Below are 22,136 nucleotides of genomic sequence, written 5' to 3'. Positions count from 1 at the left end.
AGCCACTCTTTTTGAATTTCAAAAAGTGCTTGTTGCAGGTAAGAGTTCTATGCAAATTGGAAACCCTTCTTTGGAGTGTTCATTAGTGGGACCTGAAGTTGCAAATATTATTAGAAGTTCAGCCATTGAAGGAACTACGGAGGATGATTTGGACTATTGTGGGGCCGATCGAATTCGGCCAGCTGGAGAGTTCGGCCAATGATGAAACTTTGCAATTGAAAGTAGTTCTTCCACTTTCGTCTTCGTCTATATCGGCGGTGGGGCTGAAGGTTCTCCTCGTCGGAAACCTGGTCGTCCGAAGAAGAAGGCTCACGCAGTGAAGAAAGTAGTAACAAGTAAAAAGGTTTCTATAGTAGAGGAATTCAAGAAGGTAGATGCAGCGTTAGTGAAAGTATCCACAGTGCATCAGAGCCTTCCATTGGGAGAGGATAGTGCTGCTATGTAACTATTGTTATGAAGCTTTTCTTAAAGATCTTGATTTGGATGCATCTAGACGTCCTACATTTCGTTTCTGATGACTTAGTTGTTGTCAATTATGAGTAGGAACCAGTGAGGAAGGGTGTATTGGGGGCACTTTTTTTTGCGGGTGGGCAAAGTGGTTTCTATTGGTGTTTTTTTTTTTTTTTTTTTTTTTTTGTTTTAAAATGACCATTTTAGCGAAAAAAATGCACACTGAAATTTCCAAATGAAGAATTACAATAACGTGTATGGTCTATCATTGTTTTATACAAATTTAAAGGGAATAAACAATGTTTCAATATGAATGTCATGTTTCGATTATTTGTTTCATCAGACTGTATATGAAAGGTTGATATGACAAATAAAAGAATTGGATGTCCAGAGCATCATATATAGAAGCTGTGGTTCAGCAAATTGCTGATACCTTAATGTTCACTACACCAGCACAATATTATTCACCGTGACTTGAAGCCTGACAAATGCCTGTTCCTGAATGAAATCCACAATTCGCCTTTGAAGATTATGGACTTTGGTTTGAGTTTGTCCATGACTTCACTGACCCAATTGTTGGAACGTTTGCTTCAATTGATTATGTCTCACCAGAGACTTCATCACGTCAGAATTCCACTTTCCCTCCTTTCTGGGTAATGTCTGCAAAATTCATGTGAAATATAGTCGATATTCATGCACAGACTAAAATTTAAATACATTAATAAACTTAAAGGAATCCTAAATGATTCCTTATTGAATATTAATTGATAGTTTACAATTATAAAGAAGAATACGATGCGGATTAAAACACATAAAACCATGAGCTTTCTTTATATATATATATATATATATATATATATATATATATATATATATATATATATATATATATATATATTATATATATATATATATATATATATATATATATATATATGTATATATGTATGTATGTATGTATGTATGTATGTATGTATGTATGTATGTATGTATGTATGTATGTATGTATGTATGTATGTATACCAACCATATGAATTTCAAAGGTTACCATTTTTCAGATCACACCAACCGCTGTCTTGTTCCTGGAGATGTTTATTTCATGCTGACTGGGATTAGACCTATTTAGGTTCTAATCTTACATTTATTTGTGTCTTCCAATATCTATTTTATAAACACAGAAGTACAAAAGATGGATCAGTTGAGATGACGATTGATAGGGGGATTATCCATAGATGGTTTCAAGAAATAAATGTAAAATTAAAGGAAAAAGAAGGTTCTTAAGACTCTGATGCAATGGAAAACATCAGTCAAGCATCAATATTTGTCAAAAGTACTGATTTAATGAAATGAAGTCTGTGAACAACCACCCCCTGTATACCTAAACCAGAAACACCTAAAATCCATCCATATTAGATAAAAAACTATTATATGATGATCCATCAGATGCACCAGATGGATAAATAAAAGATGCATTCTATAAAAAGAAGTCATTTACAGCAATAACTACAAACATTCATGTGTAAAGACAGAAAATACCAGAATAAGGGCATGCAAAATTTTACAAGATATGTTCAAAAAAGCAGATTAGATAAAGTAAAGTATCAGCTTAACAAGCAAATCAAAAAAAGGGCATGGAAAATTAAAGAGCAGCTTGTATGTTTCCTTTTTTATACTCGACCTTCCCTAACAATGCTCTAGCCTCCTGTGTACAGGAAATGTATTTGACCTTCGTAACCGAATTATAGATAAAAAAGCATTTGAGCTTCTTGACCAAATTCATAGAACCAAAAGACATAGGAATTAGTATCTCATTCATAAGCAATGTTAAGCTACCCATTAGTTTAAGAAACAAAGATTTCAAAAGATAACCAAATTTGAAAATTTTTGTTGGGAATAGAATGTTAAAAATGAAGGACAGAAGGTTAAAACTAAACAGCGCAACAATAATGAACTGAAGATGGACAAGAATATAGCCGAAGCTTTTAACACCGTGATTCACTTATTTCTGAGAACCAACAGATAACATTATAGCTAGGAACTGAGCACAATGATTATCGACATATCCCATACAAGTAGCTGTAAAGGTCCAGAGAATATAGAAATCTAACGCATTGACCACCTATAGTCTTCTCGATATGACCATAATGATCTTACACAATGCAGCAGTTAACGAATCCACAATGTCAACTAAATAGCCACAAACAGGCACAACCCAACTCATTGTAACATCTAATGTGGAAAGCAAATAAGCATTTTCCTCTATAAAAGTAATCTTTCAAATATAGCATACAATTGTATGAATAAAAAACAATTGTATGTATGCAACAGTTAACAAATCCACAATGTCAACTAAATAACCACAAACAGGCACAACCCAACTCATTCTATCATCTAATGTGAAAAGCAAAAATGAACTTTTCTCTATAAAAGTAATATTTCAAATATAGAATATGGTGAATATAGAATAACATGTGTTTTCTATGCCGTTCTCCGAAATCAGAATCACATTCACATAGTCAAATCTCAGCAAAATCAAAACGCAAGATAATGTGCAGTAACAAACCTCATAGTTCAGACAGCTGGTTTCACGAAGGGATGATTCAGCCTCTTTAATATTGCTAGTATTTGGCTTCTCATAACTTTCACTAGTTTGATAGAGTAGAGACTGGCCGAATAGTCTTTGGTGGCCAACGAGTCAGATGAGGGAACCATTTCATCTGTTATTATTTGCTCTCCGGAACAAAGGCATTTCACCATCCTCCCCAACCCTGCTCTAACACCACTTCTCTGATTTCTCCGTTTGTCACGTCCCATTATGTTTCATTAGATTGGAGAGTTTTCTGATCATCTCAATTGCAGAAGACCCAAATCAGTCCCGATGATTTGGGTCGAAGATAACATAATCACAATTTCACTTATTGGGTAAAATAAGATGATCGACTCTCTGTAACATGGAAAAATTCAAAAATTGCAGGAATAACAAGTGAGACAAGAGATATATTAATCGAACCGGAGACTCCATTTCCAGTTAGAATAATAAAACAAAGAAGACAACATTTCACCACTCACCCATATAAATAAGAAACCATGCAGGTCTCCTTTGTATATATAGCCATTTTTTTCTCTGAAACAAATTAAAACAATCCTATAATAGTTAAAATTCAAAGCGTCAACAACAGAATTAAATAGTCGAAACTGTCACCAGACTCCAGAAATCAACAAAATCATTATAAATCCCACACCGTCAACCCGACCATCCTAAGTAAAGCAGATGAACCATGGGGATATCCTAACCAAACTCAGTTGAAGTTCGCACAAGCCCAAATGCTGATTTTCCTCAAAAACCAGACCAGAAGAAGTGACACTAAAACCCATTAGAGATCGCAACCATAAAGAAATTACATTTTGTTCAAAAAATAGAAGAAACCGAGCCCACATTACATGAAAACCCCCAAACCCCCACCCATTCCTCCACTTCCTCCCAAAAATAAAAATTAATACGGTATCTTCTTCGGAAACCTCTTTGATTGACCAGGAATCCAAACCTTCAACAACTCTTCTTTCTATTTCCTTCTTTATCAGGAAATTCTCTTCTTTAAATCATATTCACAACTTGTAATTCTTCGAAACATTTTTCATTCTACGATAAAAGGGAACAACTGCAAGGAAAGATGGAAGAACCGAAGAGGGACACCAGAACACTACAACCTTACCTCAAACTAGGGCTTCTTTCTTCTGCTTCAAGATTATTCTTCTCCTTCGATCGAAAACTGGGAAGTGACCTGCGACTGAAGCTATACCTCTTCTGCTTCGATTAAAACTGGGAAGCTTTCAACTCATCAAGCTGCCACAACTGTTTCGCTATGGCTTCCAATTCCTTTTCGTCCTTGTCGAAATTCATCTGCATCACAGTCGCGCTACACTATGTGGTTGAGTTTCAACCTCTTCTTCTCCAGAACGTCAGAGCTCGAAATCGTTCACAAACGAAATGAGGGTTGGGCGGTGAAAGAATGGGTTTTGTGTATTTCAAAATATTTTGAAATTCAAAATTTACCCGCGCATGGGGTTTGAAATCATTTCGTATATTATACAAATGTATTTTGTTAAAGGTATAAAACAATTGTAAGTACGTTGTGTTTTATAAAACGTATTTATAACATATAATACAACTCAAAAGAGAAACTCGAACCGCCCGACTCGAACCGGTTTAGCGTCATTGGACCGACCCGTTCCCAAAAAGCTACTTTAACTTTTTTTTTTTTATTTTTATAAAAAAAAAAAAAAACCCCCACCCAAAAAAAAAAACCGCCCCCCCCCCCGGCCCCCCCCAAAATAAACACCCCCACCACAAAAAAAAAAACCCCCAAAAAAAAAAAAAAAAAAAAAAAACCACCCCCCCACTAAAAAAAAAACAAAAAAAAAAGAGAGTACGTACAATGGGTAAAGGATCCGGAGCTCTTCTTTTGAGGTGGGAAAGTGGGTAGGTAGGTATAGGTGGGGTTTGTTAGTTTTTTCAATTCCATATTTTTCATGTGAGAAGTATGAATACACGGCACATGGTGATCAATGATTTTAAAAATCACATATTTACTTTTCTAGGTGAGAAAGCATACATGGGGTTCCCCATGTGGATGGGTTTTTATCGACTTTTTTAATTCTACACACATGATTACATAACTTAACTCTATACGGCCCTACCCAAGTGACTGACTGATGGCTTTAAATTCGTGGAAACTCTAAAAAGAAGCAAGATTTTATTAGATTTCAAATATTTAATTACTTTTCTAAGTTCAATCAATCAATCACATGGGTGAGCACCATACATCCCCAATAATACATCTTGATGAAAGACCTATCTGAACAAATTATCTTCTCTGCTATTTTTCTGCAACTACACTTCTTTAACATCCAACATCATGGCGACACAAGATTTTGCTTCCTCCTCCTCCTCTGCTGGATCCAATGTTATATCTTCTTCTAGTTATGATGTGTTTATCAACTTTAGAGGCGAAGATACCCGCAATAACTTTGTTGGCTTCCTTTATAAAGCTTTGAAGGATGCAGGAATCAATGCCTTTCTTGATAGTGAAAAATTATGGACGGGAGAAAAAATTAGTGAAGCCCTTGAGAGAGCCATTAAGGGTTCTAAGATCTCGATCCCTGTCTTCTCTAAAGGTTATGCAGATAGCAAATGGTGCATGAGGGAACTTGCTCTAATAGTTGAACGCCACAAATCCGACAGTCAACTAATCCTCCCCATATTCTACGATGTTGATCCATCGAATGTTCGGCATCAGACTGGAAGCTTTGAGAATGCATTCTTAGAACACAAAAAGAACTTTAAGCCCCATGAAGTAGACGATTGGAGGGAAGCTTTGAGTGTGGTAGGGAGCTTGAAAGGAGATGTACTTCTTGATGACACTAAGTAAGTCTCCAACTCAAAAAAACTTTTTCTTAAGTTAGTCTCATAATGTAATTTTTTTTTTTTCATTCAGTAGCAGTTAGAGTTTTAGGATTTCCAATCAAGAAATTCTTCAAATTTGTTTATTCTTCACTTCACTTGATATTTTCATCCCCATGATCATTCTTGTGATTTTATTTTTTTATGTAAATTAACTACAGGGATCAAGCAAAATTAGTTGAATCAGTTGTTGAAAGGGCTCAACAGAATTGGTCGATTGCCTAGGCTTTGCTAAGTGCAAGTACTCTATTGATATGGATTCAAGAGTAAATGATCTATTATCATTACTAGATATTGGCTCCAACGATGTTCGATTTGTGGGGATTTGGGGTTCCGGTGGCATCGGAAAGACAACTCTTGCCAAGGCTATCTATAATGAAATCCTTTCAACCTTCCATAACCATTGTTTTCTTTCAGATATTAGAGAAAAAGCAACACAAAATGGTCTAGAGTCTTTGCAAAAGCAATTTCTAAAGGATATTTTCAAACAAGACTTTGACATAGGAGATTCCGATAAAGGAAAAAAATTGATAGAAGAAAGAGTTTGCATGGAAAAGGTTTTTCTTGTTCTTGACGATGTGGATAGTCAAGAACACATAGATGCTTTGGCTGGCTCACTCAGTTGGTTTGGTTATGGAAGTAGGGTCATAATTACAACTAGAGATGAACGTATTTTAAACTTGGCTAATGTTGATGAAGATAAAATATACAAGCCTCCATTGCTAGATCTTGCATACTCTCTTCAACTATTCAGTTGGCATGCCTTTCAAACTAGCCAACCTCCGGAAGAATATAAGCAGCTCTCACATGGCGTGGTGTACCATTCTGGAGGGATACCTTTAATTCTAGAGGTATTTGGGTCTTCTCTATCATGTATATCCAACAAAAATGAGTGGGAAAGTACACTAGAATTGTTGAGAGAAATTCCTCCAGAAAAAGTTCAAAAAAGGTTGAGAATAAGCTATGACAATCTAGAAAATGGTTATCAAAGAGAAATATTTCTTGATGCTGCTTGCTTTTTCATTGGATGGAAAGAAAAAGATGTAATTTCCATATGGGAAGCTTGTGGCTTTCATCCAAAATCAGCACTACCTAGATTAATAAAAAAATCTCTTCTAAAGTTTGATGATGGATTTCTAAAGATGCATGACTGTATTCGAGATATGGGAAGGGAAATTGTCAAGGAAGAAAACTGCAAAGATCCAAGTGAGCGTAGTAGGCTATGGTCTTATGACGAAATCATTCGAGTATTGGAGCAACATAAGGTAACAGATCTCTCTTGCATGTGTGTGCAAAATACGCTCCCAGTAACCAAGGTAGTACTTAAACGCATCTCTCTCTTGCATGCATGTGCAAAGTATGCTTGCATGTGTTGAGACCCTATAACAAAGTAAACAGTAACTAAGGACAACAAAAACATGATGTTTTCTAGATCCTTACTCATACATTGATGGTGCATAACATCCTAAAAGCCAAGTCTCACTGAATCAATCATAGGATCTGTAATAGAGAGGTGTGTAAATTTTTTTCTTCTTTTTCTGGTAGAATAGCGTGGTATGTACATCATTGTACAAGGATCCAGAATCCATTAATTTATATTAATTGGTTGCACCATCATTCCTACTCTTTTTCTCTTTCTCATTCTCACCTCTATATATAAATACATATTTAGTTTTGTTATTCATAAATTTCTATTTAATTGAATTACTTTTTATTATAGGGAACTGACACAATAAGAGGCATAACCATGAATTACCGGTACCCCTCCAATGCTTCAAGGTCGCCTATTTATTTAACTACGGATTCCTTGGAGATGATGCCCAATTTAAGGTTTCTTCATGTTATGGAATATAATTGGAATGTGAGGCCTCCAAATGAATACAATAAGGTATTTTTTTTTTTACTTTTTCTTGATTCTTTTGATAATATTGAGTTTCATAGATTGTAATATATGTATGTGTTCTCTTTGTTCTGCAGCGGTTTCTAAATTTGAAAATTCTCAAGTTTGATGGATGTTACTCCTTGTCAATAGACTTTTCATGGTTTCCGTCCTTGGAACAATTATGCTTTGATGGATGTCTTTGGGTTGAGTTAGACAAGTCCATTGGGCAATTGAATCAACTCAAAAGTCTTATTCTTGTGTGGTGCATTTCACTCAACAAGTTGCCTGATTCAATTGGCGATTTAAAATCCCTAGTGAAGCTTGACTTGTCGCATACACACATAGAAAAACTTCCATACAACATTTCTGGGATGAGTTCTCTCAAAGAGCTTATTCTTGTGAGTTGTGCGTCACTCAAGAAGTTGCCTGATTCAATTGGCGATTTAAAATCCTTAGTGAAGCTTGACTTGTCGCATACACACATAGAAAAACTCCCATACAGCATTTCTGGGATGAGTTCTCTCAAAGAGCTTATTCTTGTGAGTTGCAAGTCACTCAAGAAGTTGCCTGACTCAATTGATGATTTAAGATCCCTAGTGAAGCTTGACTTGTCGAGTTCATGTATAGAAGAACTCCCAAACATCATTGGTAGGATGAATTCTCTCGAAGAGCTTAATTTTAACACATGTGAGTCACTGAAGAAGTTGCCTGATGTTGCATTGTTAGAAAAGTTTTCGGGGGTATCAAATTTTGGAAATAGAATCAACCTACACAAGCTACCAAGATCAATGGGGGCAAAGAGATGTTTGGATAGAACCGGACATATGGATACCATTGATTTTAATGATGATTTTCTGGTGCCCCCATATCCAGTAAGGCTGAATGTCTTTGATCTGCCACTGCTTCAGTCCCTCCCAGCAGATTTCTCAGCCTCCAAAACCTTGAGGAAATTAAATATTAGTCAGTGCGGCAAATTGGAAGACCTCCCTGCGCTTCCCTCATGTTTGGTTGAACTTCATTGCCAAGACTGTCGATCATTGGTACAACTTCCTGATTTATCAGCATCGAAAACCTTGAGGCTATTGACGATATGGCAGTGCCACCAATTCAAATACCTCCCAGCACTTCCCTCAAGTTTGGTTGAACTTCACTGCATATGGTGTCAATCACTGGTACGACTTCCTGATTTGTCAAAGCTGAAAATGTTGACAACATTAAAGCTTCAATATTGCAGAAACTTGGAGGAAGTTCAGGGCCTTGAGGAGATAGTAGAATCTTTGGACAAATTGAATACGGAAGGATCTTATAACTTAACAACACGTACTGATGACAAGAAGATAGAGGTGCGTGCAGGCCGGTAACCCAGCTGTCATGTTTGGATATGTAGAATTTATTATTTTGACTGATTATTGATGCTTAATCTTTTCTTCTTTGTCTCTTGTCATTTGCAGGGAATACTTTCACCGTGCAACATGTCAACAAGTTATTCCTTGACTGCAAATCAACGGATCTATGATGGTGGGATTATTCTCTGCCTTGTGCTAGATATCACCTTGTGTTTCCTGAAACCACGGGTGGATCCATGCAATCGAGCATACGTAGACATTTTTGCCACCTTCCACCAAAAGGATAAAAAAATCAGGCGTACTCATACGCTGAGAATAGGGGATGATGAATATGGTACAGATAGCCATGTAATCCACATTAGTCATTTCAAAGGCTTTACCTGGTTTGGACTTCCATTGCCACAGGAAACTGATGCTATTGAGATTTTAGAAATCAAAGAATTTGGCTGCCGAGTAAAATTCTCGGAGGTCTTGTTCAAGAACGGGGATGTAATTGGCACGCAAGAGCCTTGCCAAAATTATCCGAATACCTTGAAGTGGTCGTACATGGTTGACGATGGTGGAGTAATAACATTAGATTATTCGCCCAACCAGCAACAAATTAGTTTACGACCAAACTCTGTTTTTGATGAAAGGACAGAAGAAGAAGAAGATACGTTGAGATCACGCGGCTATAGAGTTGGTCTTCGCAGTGAAAACGACCATGATGATGATGGACCAGATGGGGGGAGCTGTGTCTGTTTTTGTTTCCATCCCATTCTGTTCCTTCGTTCCCTGCTTTTCAGAGCCTAATTCCAGTACGGACAACATGAATGCACAGTGACAAAGTGATGGGGATAATCGGGTCAAAGAATGCAATTGCATAGATTGAAGGTTAGTTGAATAATCTGCCTTGCTATGCCCTAATTTGCAAACGAGTTCTGTTGCAAAGCATGAGTTTCGTGAATATTGTACAGGAGAACTAGATCGACATGCTTGAGTGGAAATGTGCAATGGGTGATGAAGCTAGCCAATCTCAATATCTCAAGGTAAACAGTTTTCTTCAAAGATAGGGATAGCTTCTTGCACCATGTTAATAGTTGTGTGATTAATTATGTGGTTAATAATTCTAAAACCTTTTTGTTACAGGGACTTTGATAGTGCTAGCATGGTTGGCCAGTGGCTTGTCCGGTAAGTGTGAAGGCTGGTTTGGAAATGCACCCTCTGTTAGAAGGCTTTTTTGACCCATTATTTCTTGGGTTGCCTCAGTTCACTCTATCTTGGACCGGTGCAAGTTCTTTTGATTGAACAGTGTGGAGTATCTTATCCAGTTGTTTGGGTCTTTTCATTTTCATTGCACGGTTTGGGGTAGGTATTGTTTCTAGGGATTTTCCTCTTCTTCTGTAGTGATTATTCATGGCTTCTTTTGCATTGTTTTGTAAGGTTTATGAGTCTCAAGTAAGATGTTTATGTATTGAGTCATTGTAGAACAATGTTGTATAGGTTTGAATTTGTTTATCGTGCATTGGGTTCAATCATGAGTCCTAGAGATGTATGTCAATTCGTCAAACTCCGCCAACAAATCTCTTATTTGTGTTTCTCATTATGCTCTGATTTATCTTGTTCTTGCAATGAAAACCAATCATGGTTCCTAACGAAAGCAATGATCATGGCATTCATGGAAGGAGTACAACAATGCACAAGAAATAACAAACACCTCTGAGAAGTTTGGTGCACAGAACCAGAAGGTGCAACCCAATTAACAAAAGCATATTGGCTGCTTCATCTAATTCTATCACTTTTTGTAATTTTGAATCCCCCACTCTCCTTAGAATATTACTGATTTTGCTTTTGAAGCTACTTACAACTATGGACCTGGCAGGAATACTATCCGCAAGTATCCAGCTAATTACGTAGAACTAGACATCCGATGTACTTGTTTTGAAAGTTATTAATGTATATATCAAAACAAAAACGAAAAAAAACAAAAAACAAATAACAAATAACAAACACCCAAAAATAAAAATAAAACTCATGAACTGACTTAGATATACTTACCACTTGGGTCTTCTTCCATTTTTCATTTAAAGATAATAATAACAAAATAAAATAGAAGGAGAAAAGCAAACTTTAATAGCTCCACCATAATTGGATTGGAAATCCAACAAAAATATCTATCCTAGGGAATTCACTTAAATTATTATTTTTTTGTCAAAAATTTAAATTATTATCAATATCATCCGTTTGTACAATCTGATTGTCATCGGTTAGAATCACACCACATTTTTCATTATATGGTCAATTTGTTTGGAATCTTCCATTAATGTATACTTTTACAAGAAAAAAGAACCTTAACCCAAATTATCTTCTACTCGTGATCATATAGGGTGCTAGATGAATACTTGTTAATAGAAAAGAAAACCAATTATTGATTTAGTGGAAGTCACAAAGTGGGAGGCTTAATTCATGATTCACCATTAAGGCACTTACCATTTCCACTTATAAAATAAATGAATCAAAACAAAAGCACTCCACAGCTGCACAGCATATGCTAGTATTTCCTGCGTCCATCTGGAGTAGAAATGTTTTTAATTGAAACGACCAATACTTAGGATATATATATATATGTTAAGTCATATGAGATTTTAACAAAAAACTCCTAGAAGATAATCAATACATATCAATATTTTGGGGAACTTTCAGCATCACCCCCTGATTTATCTCTTAAATTAATGCAACCTCTTTAGTTACCATGCCAATATGAAAGGCACACATTACCAAGAAGAAATCACAATTAAGTATTGCTGATCAACTGATGTACGCAAGTTAAATATTTCAAAAATACAAGAATAATCTTAAACAAAAAACCCTCGACTTGTTTCTTAGTCTCCTATTTGGATTGATTATTGATATATGCTTGCTTCTTTTCTTCTTTGTCTCTTGTCATTTGCAGGGAATACTTTCACCGTGCAACATGTCAACAAGTTATTCCTTGACTGCAAATCAACAGATCTATGATGGTGGGATTATTCTCTGCCTTGTTCTAGATATCACCTTGTGTTTCCTGAAACCACGGGTGGATCCATGCAATCGAGCATACGTAGACATTTTTGCTACCTTCCACCAAAAGGATAAAAAAATCAGGCGTACTCATACGCTGAGAGTAGGGGATGATGAGTATGGTACAGATAGCCATGTCATCCACATTAGTCATTTCAAAGGCTTTACTTGGTTTGGACTTCCATTGCCGCAGGAAACTGATGCTATTGAGATTTTAGAAATCAAAGAATTTGGCTGCCGAGTAAAATTCTCCGAGGTCTTGTTCAAGAACGGGGTGGATGTAATTGGCACGCGAAAGCTTTGCCAAAATTATCCGAATGCCTTGAAGTGGTTGTACAGGGATGACGATGGTGGAGTAATAACATTAGATTATTCGCCCAACCAGCAACAAATTAGTTTACCATCGGACTCTGTTTTTCATGAAAGGGCAGAAGAAGAAGAAGAAGAAGAAGTTGAAGAGGAAGAAGATACGTTGAGATCACGTGGCTATAGAGCTGGTCTTCACAATGAAAACGACCATGATGATGATGGACCAGATGGGGGGAGTTGTTTCTGTTTCTGTTTCCATCCCATTCTGTTCTTTCGTTCCCTGCTTTTTAGATCCTAATTCTAGTACGGATGACATGAATGCACAGTGACAGTGATGGGATAATCGGGTCAAAGAATGCAATTGCGTAATTTGAAGGTTAGTTGAATAATCTGCCTTGCTATGTCCTAATTTGCAAACGAGTTCTGTTGCAAAGCATGAGTTGTTTATATGATATGATGTCTATCATGACCAAAATGATGAATGGTTTCATGAATATTGTACACGAGAACTAGATGAATGGTTTCATGAATATTGTACCCGAGAACTAGATGGAGATGCTTGAGTGGAAATGTGCATGAAAGATGTATGTACTAGCTAGCCCATTCCGATATATCAAGGTAAATAGTTTTCTTCAAAGATAGGGATAGCTTCTTGCACCATATTAATTAGTTGTGTGCTTAATTAGGTGGTTAATAATTCTAAAACCTTCTGTTACAGGGACTTTGATAGTGCTAGCATGGTTGGAGCCAGTGATTTGTACGGTAAGTGTGAAGGTTGGTTTGTAAATACACCCTCTGTGAGAAAGCTTATTCGACCCTTTATTCTTGGGTTGCCTCGGTTTACTCATCTTGATCTGGCGCCAGTTATTTTGATTGAACAGTGTGGAGCATATCTATTATCCAATTTTTTGGGTCTTTTCATTTTCATTGCATGGTTTGGGGTACATATTGTTTCTAGGGATTTTCCTCTACTTTTCCTCTGTGTTTTGGTGCTTACTATATCCATGGCTTCTCTTGCATGGTTTTGTAAGGTTATTTATGAGTCTTCAAGTAAGATGTTTATGTACTAAGTCATTGTACAAAAGGGTTATGTAGGTTTGAACTTGTTTATGGTGCATTGGGTTCAATTCTGAGTCCTGGAGTCATAGGTTGATTCGTCAAACTCCTCCAACAAATCTCTTGTCCCGTTTTTTTGGTCTCTTCTTGTACTTTGATTTATCATGTTCTTGCAACGAGAATCAATCGTGGTTCGTAACAAAAACTCATGGCCTGACTTAGATGTACTACCATTTGGGTCTTCTTCCATTTCTCGTTTGAAAAAATAAAAAAATAAAATAAAATAGAAGAAGAAAAGCAACCTTTAAGAGCTCCACCATAATTGGATTTGAAATCCAACAAAAATATCTATCCTAAGGGAATTAACTTAAATTATTAGCTTTTTTTTGTCAAAACTTAAATTATTATCAATATCATCCATTTGTACAATTTTATTGTCATCGGTTAGAATCACACCACATTTTTCATTATGATCAATTTGTATGGGACCTTCTATTAATATAGACTTTTAAAAGAAAAGAGAACCTTAACCCAATTTCTCTTCAACTCATGATTATATAGCATGATAGATGAATACATGTTAATAGAAAAGGAATCCAACTATTAATTTTTTGGAAGTCACGAGATGGGAGGCTTAATCCATGGCTTTTGTTTCTATTTTTCCAACAAAGAATTGCACTTGGATAAGAGTAAGTTTATTAACTGATGGTGCTTCCACAATGGTAAAATGAAGCAGATAAGTCTCTCTTACATACAGCCACATTAAAACTTCAACAAGAGACCACATAAACAAGTCACTGTTGTCATTTTTCTGGGGGCGATATATAGCTATTGATAAACCAGTCACAAAATCCTCCATGATTACAAGAAGAAATCATAAATTATTATACAAAAAAATGAGTGAAAGTAATTAACTTGCATAAGCTACCATCTTCATTCCATTGATACAATGTCCTGGCAAGTTGCAGATGAAGTTGTTGTTTCCTTTCCTTAATTTGATATGATCATTTCCTGTACTAGTAATGAAGGATCCCTTAGGAACTGAGCAAGTTCGATAGCCAGAGTGGTTCACCTTCACGACATTGTGAGCTGTTGGAAGGTACTTGAAAACTGTAAAAAGAAAAAGAACATTTTAAGTAAATAATTAATTTCAATAATGAGCATTGTATCCTAAATAATTAAATATTGAAAAAAATAATGTATAGATGCGAGAGTGTGCTTTCCCATTGGCCTTATCAAGAGAGAACTCTCTCTTCCATGTATAATTAGGTTGGTAGCTATATAGATATTGAAACATAGGTGAGCCTTGACACAATGGTCGGTGGACCTCAGCAAAAATTAAGACAAGACTGCATAAGAAAATTAATCTCCAAGCACAAAACTTCAATATCTGGTTCGCCTTTTTATCCCCCCAAGATACATAGATATGAGATTTTAATTCATCACTACTGAATTAGATCATGTAATTTCCTTGCTGCAAACGGTAATGGATCTATCCCCATCTCCATGAGGATAGCGGACTCAGACTACCAATGAGAGTACAAACAAAAGCATCACGAGGGATAAGATAGTCAATTTATACCATTGTGTCTAGCGTAAATGATCCCACAGAGAGCTTTTTTCCAAACTATAAAGGTAGAACCTATAGACACACCCATCTTTCCATAATTCCTTAACTCATTTCTACGGAAAAATATGGTAATAAAGCAAGTGACTATTGACTGGACATGTAAACATGCAAAAGTGCTAGCTGTAACCAATAAAAGCCCACAGAGAAACATTCATTTAAATGCAATTTTCTATTTCAGTAGGAACTGAATGGTTATTCAACACAAAAAGACATTGATTTGGAGAATAGACAATGACATGTAACAGCATAACTGTACATTACATGGAGATTCTGTTCCTCTCAATTAATTCCAAACCCTTCTTGCATGGTTCTGATATGCAAGCAAATCGCATTGAAACTCAACCTCATCCCTCTGATCATCATTTTGTATTCTCCAGTGTAAGAACATTTGTTCTTTATTGATTTAGAATGAATCCAATGATGTCTTATATAGAGAGCTTAAAACCTTAACTACAACCACGATAGAAAAGGAAAGACAACTATTGAAAAGTTAAAATAGAAACAATTCAAATTGGTTGTCAACCAAATATGGAAAGAGGCTGGTATGGAAACAATCCTAATGGTTGTCAATCAATGGAAGCCAATATGGAAAGGATTCAAATGATGACAACCAATGCAGAGCAGATACGGGAAGATTTCAAATGTCTTCTTGGAACCAACTTCCTTTCTCGGAGAGACTTTTGAAAAAATGTGGAAAAACCCTTGAAAATGGCTTTAAGAGTGGAGGCCAGAGAATCCTCTCCTTTGCAGCCAGAGAAATATTTGCCACGGCAGAGCTCAGGGAAGAAAGAGGAGGGTCTATCACGCTAAATGGAGAGGCTGCTACTATCGGATGCAGCAGCGGAAGAACCCTTGAAAATGGCTTTAAGAGTGGAGGAGGCGGTGGTGGAAAAAGAAAGAGTAGGCTCCTCTGCTCCACCTCCCTAGTTTTCACAAAGATTAAGATTGGTGGTATTTTGATGCCTTTTATGGAGAGATAGAAGACATGAGAAACCACGGCAAAACCAAACGGATCTGTGAATGATTCATGTGGAACTTGGGAAGAGCTGCGGAACTTGGGAAGAGCTGCTGTTAGCTTGTGCCATTAACTGTCATGGAACTAATAACCGGGACTCTATTGCTATGGAAATGGAAATACAGAACCGAAGCTCTTCTCTTCATCTCCTAACTCCTCAGAACAGTAAACACAAGTGGATAAGCCAGGACACCGGAGCTTCATCTTGCCATGCATGAATTGGAGCAGCCTGTTGGTAGAACTTTGGTGAAAATATCGGCCAGCTGATCCTGGGTGGAAATAAACTGAACATGGAGTTGTCGTTCCGCAACCCGATCACGAAACCGGAACACAACTTCAACATGTTTGGTTCAGCATTAAAGACAGGAATAGTCAAAAGATATGTAACACCAATATTGTCACACCATAAAACTGGGTGAGAGCTTAATGGCAATCCAAGTTCAGTAAATGATGTCTCTCACCAGATAAATTCGGTGGCCACATCTGCAAGAGCTTTATATTCAGAATCTGTTGAGAAGCAAGCCACAGTCTTCTGCTTGCGAGCCAAGAGATCAGATTACATCCAAGAAAAATAGCAAACCCACCAATAGACTTGTGATCTGCACCTCCACCAGCCCAATCCACATCAGAAAAGGCAAAAGAGGGTTTTAGGTGAGTTGCGATCGAGAATAAGTCCATAGTGAGAAGTACTCTTAAGACATTGAAGGATGCGTTTCACCATTGTTCAATGAGCATCTGTCGGTGAATGCAAGTGTTGACAAGCAAGATTGACAAAAAAAAAAGAAGCAACATCTAGGTGTGTCAAAGCTACTTCTTGAAGTGCCACTACAATAGAGTGGTATTGAGTAGGATCATCAAATAGAGTGCCCCTTGCATCAGATGGCTTAACACAAAGCCCTGGGTGTTTGAATTGGCTTGCAGTCAGACATGCCTGTTCTTTGCAAAATATCTGTAATATACCTAGTCTGTGAGAGCAAGAGGCACTAAGAATGGGGTTGTGCTTCAATTTTAAGGAAAAAGTGTAACATACCCAGATCTTTTATGGAAAATTCCATTGCAAGATGGGCAAGGAAAGTTTGAACAAGAGACCATCAGAACCTATGACCAGGATATCATCCGTGTATACTAGCACATACAATAGATGTGTGCCTATACGATAAATAAACAAAGAGGGATCTGTCTTTGAGGCTGTGAATCCGAATTGAAGAAAGAATTGAGACAAATGATGAAATCATGCTCGTGGGGCTTGTTCGAGGCCATGAGAGATCTAATGAAGATGGCATTCATGATTAGGATGAGATGGATCTTAAAAACCAGGTGGCTGCACCATAAATATTTCCTTTGTAAGATTGTCATAAAGGAAGGCATTGAATATCTAGTTGGCAAATCTGCCAGCCATGGCTCACGGTAATGGAAAGTACGGTGGGAATGGTGGTTGGTTTAACCACACTAATGAATGTCTAGGTGAAATCAATGCCTCGTTGTTGGTGAATTCCCTTGGCAACAAGACGCGCTTTGTAGTGCTCAAGGGGTCCATTTTCTTTGTGCTTGATCTTAGTCATTAAGGTGTTGCCTAGGCATCCAAGTGCTAATGGAGAAGGTGAGGTGAGAGTCACCTTATAAGAGTTACATAAGGCGGTCGCCCTTAGGCGCCTCAAACACCTTGGCCCCCAAGGCTTCTGCCTTTTTATCTTCTTAAATCCAAAAAAAGTGATACTGATTCAAAGTTTTAAAATTCATAAACCGTTAGCTTCTAATCCGAAAAATCCTATTGGCTGAACCTATGATTTTCTTTGCACCGATGCTACATGGAATCATAAAAAAAAAAAAAAAAAAAAAAAACATAACAAATTAACCTAAAACTGTTCGCACAAGTGGCAACACCAAAAGACAAAACCTCTGGCAGCAGTGACTTGTGGTGGCTATTGCGGCAGTCTCTGGCTATTTTCCGATGCTCCTCTTCTCTGTGGAGATCAATGCTAACCTATTTCTCTCCAGTAATTATTTTCCTTTTTTTATTTATTTTTTTAAGTTTTAAACTCTCAGACTCTAAGTTCACATTTGGAGTTGCAGTGAGAGTCTCGACTCTTCAACTTGTAGCGGCAGTCTCCGGTGGTTCTTCCTTTCCAAAGCTTCTCTTCTCAGGCTAGGTAAGTTTCAAATCTTTTTTTTTTCCCAATAGTTTTGTTGATTTGTTCAGACACCTGCAAGACCCCCCCCCCCATTTTTTAAGATACTGAGGTGACCAGTGCCTCTTATTCTTAAGCCTCTCTTAGACGACAACCAGCAACATCATCTTCTCTGGTGAAGGTGGTTCTGGATTTTATTTTTTATTATTCCTACTGATCACTAAGGCACAGTGCCTATTGTACTCAAATGATGGCCAGCTTCTTCATCTGCTCTAGCGAAGGTAATTTTGGCTGTTCTTTTTTTTTTTGAACTTAACTTTGTTATAGTGGACTATTTTAGTGTTTTTGTAATATAATATATGATATATTTATGATGAACTAGAGTCTATGGGATGTACACTAAAAATGTCATTTGAAACACCTTGATCACCTCGGAAGCGCCTCAGGGAGTGCCTCATTGCCTCACCACCTCAACTGGCTTAAACTGCCTCGCATCCCTTCGTCGCCTTGACCAACTATGCGTTTGATCTTATACACCTATTTACAGCCCACAAGGTTCATGTGATCTTGCTTTGGTGTGAGAGACCATGTGACATTTCGAATGAGTGCCAATATTCAACTTTGTTACTAGGAAGTCAACAAACAAATAGCAATACAACCAAATAATAGAAAAAAGTATAATCAGTTAGACAATTTTAGGGTGTACTGAAATCAGATTTCCTTTTTTTCATGAATGAGTTAAGCTTCAGTATCAGAAAACGAATAAAAACCTAAGGCCGGAAGCAAAATTTGATGACCACTAGTGACATAATGGATCTGGGTGGATAGAGATAGGAAATAAACATGGCATGGACCCAATCTGACACTAGCCCTTCATATATCGTGAGGATAGGCTTGAGCTGCCCAAATAGTGCTTGAAGAAATGTACAAACAACGGTGTAACAAAAATAAAAAATAAGCACGATTTTGTTATTAATGGATATAGGATAATCTGGCAATTGGGTGGGCTCAAACAGATTTAGGTTTGGTGGATTAGTGTAGGCTCGGAGGAAGTCTAACAGCCTGTCAGATCAAACATTATACATGAAACCAACCCATTTATTTAATAGGCCAGGTTACAATTGCCACGAGTATAAGAGATTATATACGTTTTCTTAAACAGTTGCAAGAATATCTTGTGAGCAAAATTAATATAGTATAGATGACAACATATAAGAAACTAGGGAAGAATATAAATTATTGATAGAATGAAAACAAAGCAAGTACAGAAAGTACAAAAGTTAGGCTATACAAAAAGTACAGACTATGTTTCTCCAAGCATGGTTTGAGATCTCGTGAGATATCTCACTTTTTTAAGAAGGCGAGGCGAAATGAACGGCAAGACGAGATGAAGGGAGAGACGAGATAAAGGGCGAGATTCCCTACATCTTGCTTGAGATATCGCCATATCTCGCTAGAACTCTCAATTTTATCAGGATTTTTTGTGGATTTCAGTTGGAGTTTCACTTGCAACTACTCTGAGCACCTCTACAACACCAAAGGAAGATCAATCATTTTATGCTTGTCTTATGAACTTATGAATTATGACTTATGACTTGTATAGAACTTCTAATGGTTGTATAATTATATTATTTTATTCTCGCAAGTCAAGATTGTGATACTCATATGGATGGAATTTGATGACATTTAAATTATTTGACGTGTTTGATGCACTTACTTTTCATTTTTAAGCCTTAAAGGTTCTATATTACATGTGGTATAACTTTGCATTCCCCAATCCTGTAGCATTTCGGTTTCACACTTAGGGTCGACTTAGAACTCATACTTGTAGTTGTTTTTCACAAATTCAAAGCCACCAATGTGTTCAGAAGGCCTAGATCAAGCTAACTACCAAGTTTGAGCCTAACTTGGACCTTAAAAACCCCCCAAGATGGGCCATCAAGTTGGCCCAAAAAAATGACCATACCTCGATCAAGATCTCGCTCTCGCTCTTGAACCATGCTCCAAGATACTATTTTACATTTCTAGAAACCAATGATCACAAAGCTCACTAAGATTTACAAATTCAAAATCACGGGGAGGTGCCAAGCTACTAGAAATTGGCCAATATCATAACAAAGTGCTTAGATAAAGCTATAAGATCTCAAAAGAGTTATTATAATGGGAAAGCACCCAAACATCATCTAGCTTAATGAAACAGACAGTTCCACAAATCACAGAGTTTGAAGTTCCGAGTGCAGGTTAAACCAAACTACTCCACAACATTAGTTACCAGAAACTAGCTTTGAACAACTTAAAAAGAATCTTATCTTGTTTCTTGCAATTCAATTTTATTTTTTAACCAACCTCCCTGATTGTAATTCTGATCAGGTCTCTCCTGAAGGCAGCAAAGGCCTTTAACATTATAGGTCGAAGAAAGAAAATAGCCAAGGAAATGCTCATCATGAACAGCATCGAGGTACAAAATAAACCATAAGAGAACAATTCTCTTACATAAACCTTGAACCAATTGCTATTTAAATGAGAATATGAAGAATATAAACAAACTCTCACATAGACCTCGAACTCATTCCAATTTAATGAGAATATGAAGGTAAGAAAAGATACAAAATTGCTTATCCTCACAGCAAGGCTTATACCTACATCAAAATCTTAAATCAAAACCTATTGGACCAGTCAATTCCTATTCTCATTCAAATTGTAATCACGAATTAAACAAATGCACTCCTAAATTGAACTCAATCTCAGATCCTAAACCAACTATGCCTCATGCATGGGCATGGGCTATAGTGTAAGCTATAGAGGGTACGTACTAGAAAATAGTTAATGCTGCTTGAATATTCAGTGCAGGATACATTAGCAAATCTCTATTTTGTGTTTGGATTACAACAGGTATTTTCTTTTTGTTGTCCATGATTTTGATGAACAACATTATGCTCTCTATTGAGTTCTTGCTGCTCTTGTGATACAGTTGCAGACCTTCAGACCTTAGGTGGTGATTCCTATGGTCGGTTGGAAGTGAAGCTGACCTAGGCTTGGTGGTCATACGAATTCATAACTTCTACCCTTCTTCCAACTCTTTCCTACTCTCACCTAGTGTACTTCACTGTCTCATCGATTTCCATCAGCTTCCTTGATCCCACCATCATTATCTCTAACAATTTTCTTCCTTTTTATATCGTTCTCTCTTTATTTTTCATGACATACCACTCTGTTAACCATTATTTGGTAGGTTTTATTCTCTGCTTACCTTTTGCTAGTATTGATGGTTTACCCTATTATATCCGTAACTTTTTCGTAATGTTCCCTTTAAACAAGCCAGTAGCCACTGGAGACACTTAACTTTTTGAAATAATCTTCCCTTCCCTATTTGCTACAATCAACCAGAATTCTGTAGTAATCTGATTGCAGATTGAGAGTTATGAATTATTCTGTGACTTACCATTTGTTTTCTTTTATCAGTTTCTATTTACTGTATGTATTTGTTTCTCTAAACCAACTGTTGGTGAGACTTGATATTTTAAGCAGCTAGTCTACCCATTAGGACCTCCACAACGTCCAAGTTTCAGCCCCAACAGTCGCAAGAATTGTCCAAGTTACTGGCTACACTGTATGTTTTGTTTTATCTGTGACTTGGTTTTTCTAGTAGGTTTTTTCACATTGTCTTTTCAGCCTAGAAAACCTCATCATGCTCCAACACTTCCCTGTGGTACATCACATAACAAGCAATAGCAAATTAAAGTTACTAAATGTTGGAATTTGAGAGACATCATTCACTACAATGGTCGTTAGGTAATCAAGAACTAAACACATCCTCTA

General features: G+C 36.9%; 1 pseudogene across 1 annotated transcript; it reads left to right on the top strand.

The window, feature by feature from the left end:
• Positions 1-5,315: 5,315 nt before the first annotated feature.
• On the top strand, positions 5,316-10,006 carry LOC149028868 (TMV resistance protein N-like; annotated as a pseudogene). The gene is made up of 5 exons (XR_016175298.1): positions 5,316-5,875; positions 6,073-7,176; positions 7,632-7,799; positions 7,889-9,136; positions 9,245-10,006. The product of XR_016175298.1 is annotated as a TMV resistance protein N-like (transcript).
• The last annotated feature ends 12,130 nt before the right edge of the window (positions 10,007-22,136 follow it).

The sequence above is a fragment of the Hakea prostrata genome, chromosome 1 (assembly GCF_041222555.1).
Source record: "Hakea prostrata isolate BN-2017 chromosome 1, UWA_Hpros_2, whole genome shotgun sequence".
Lineage (NCBI taxonomy): Eukaryota > Viridiplantae > Streptophyta > Magnoliopsida > Proteales > Proteaceae > Hakea > Hakea prostrata.
The sequence above is the reverse complement of the archived record's forward strand: the minus strand, read 5'-3'. Positions and strand labels throughout refer to the sequence as shown.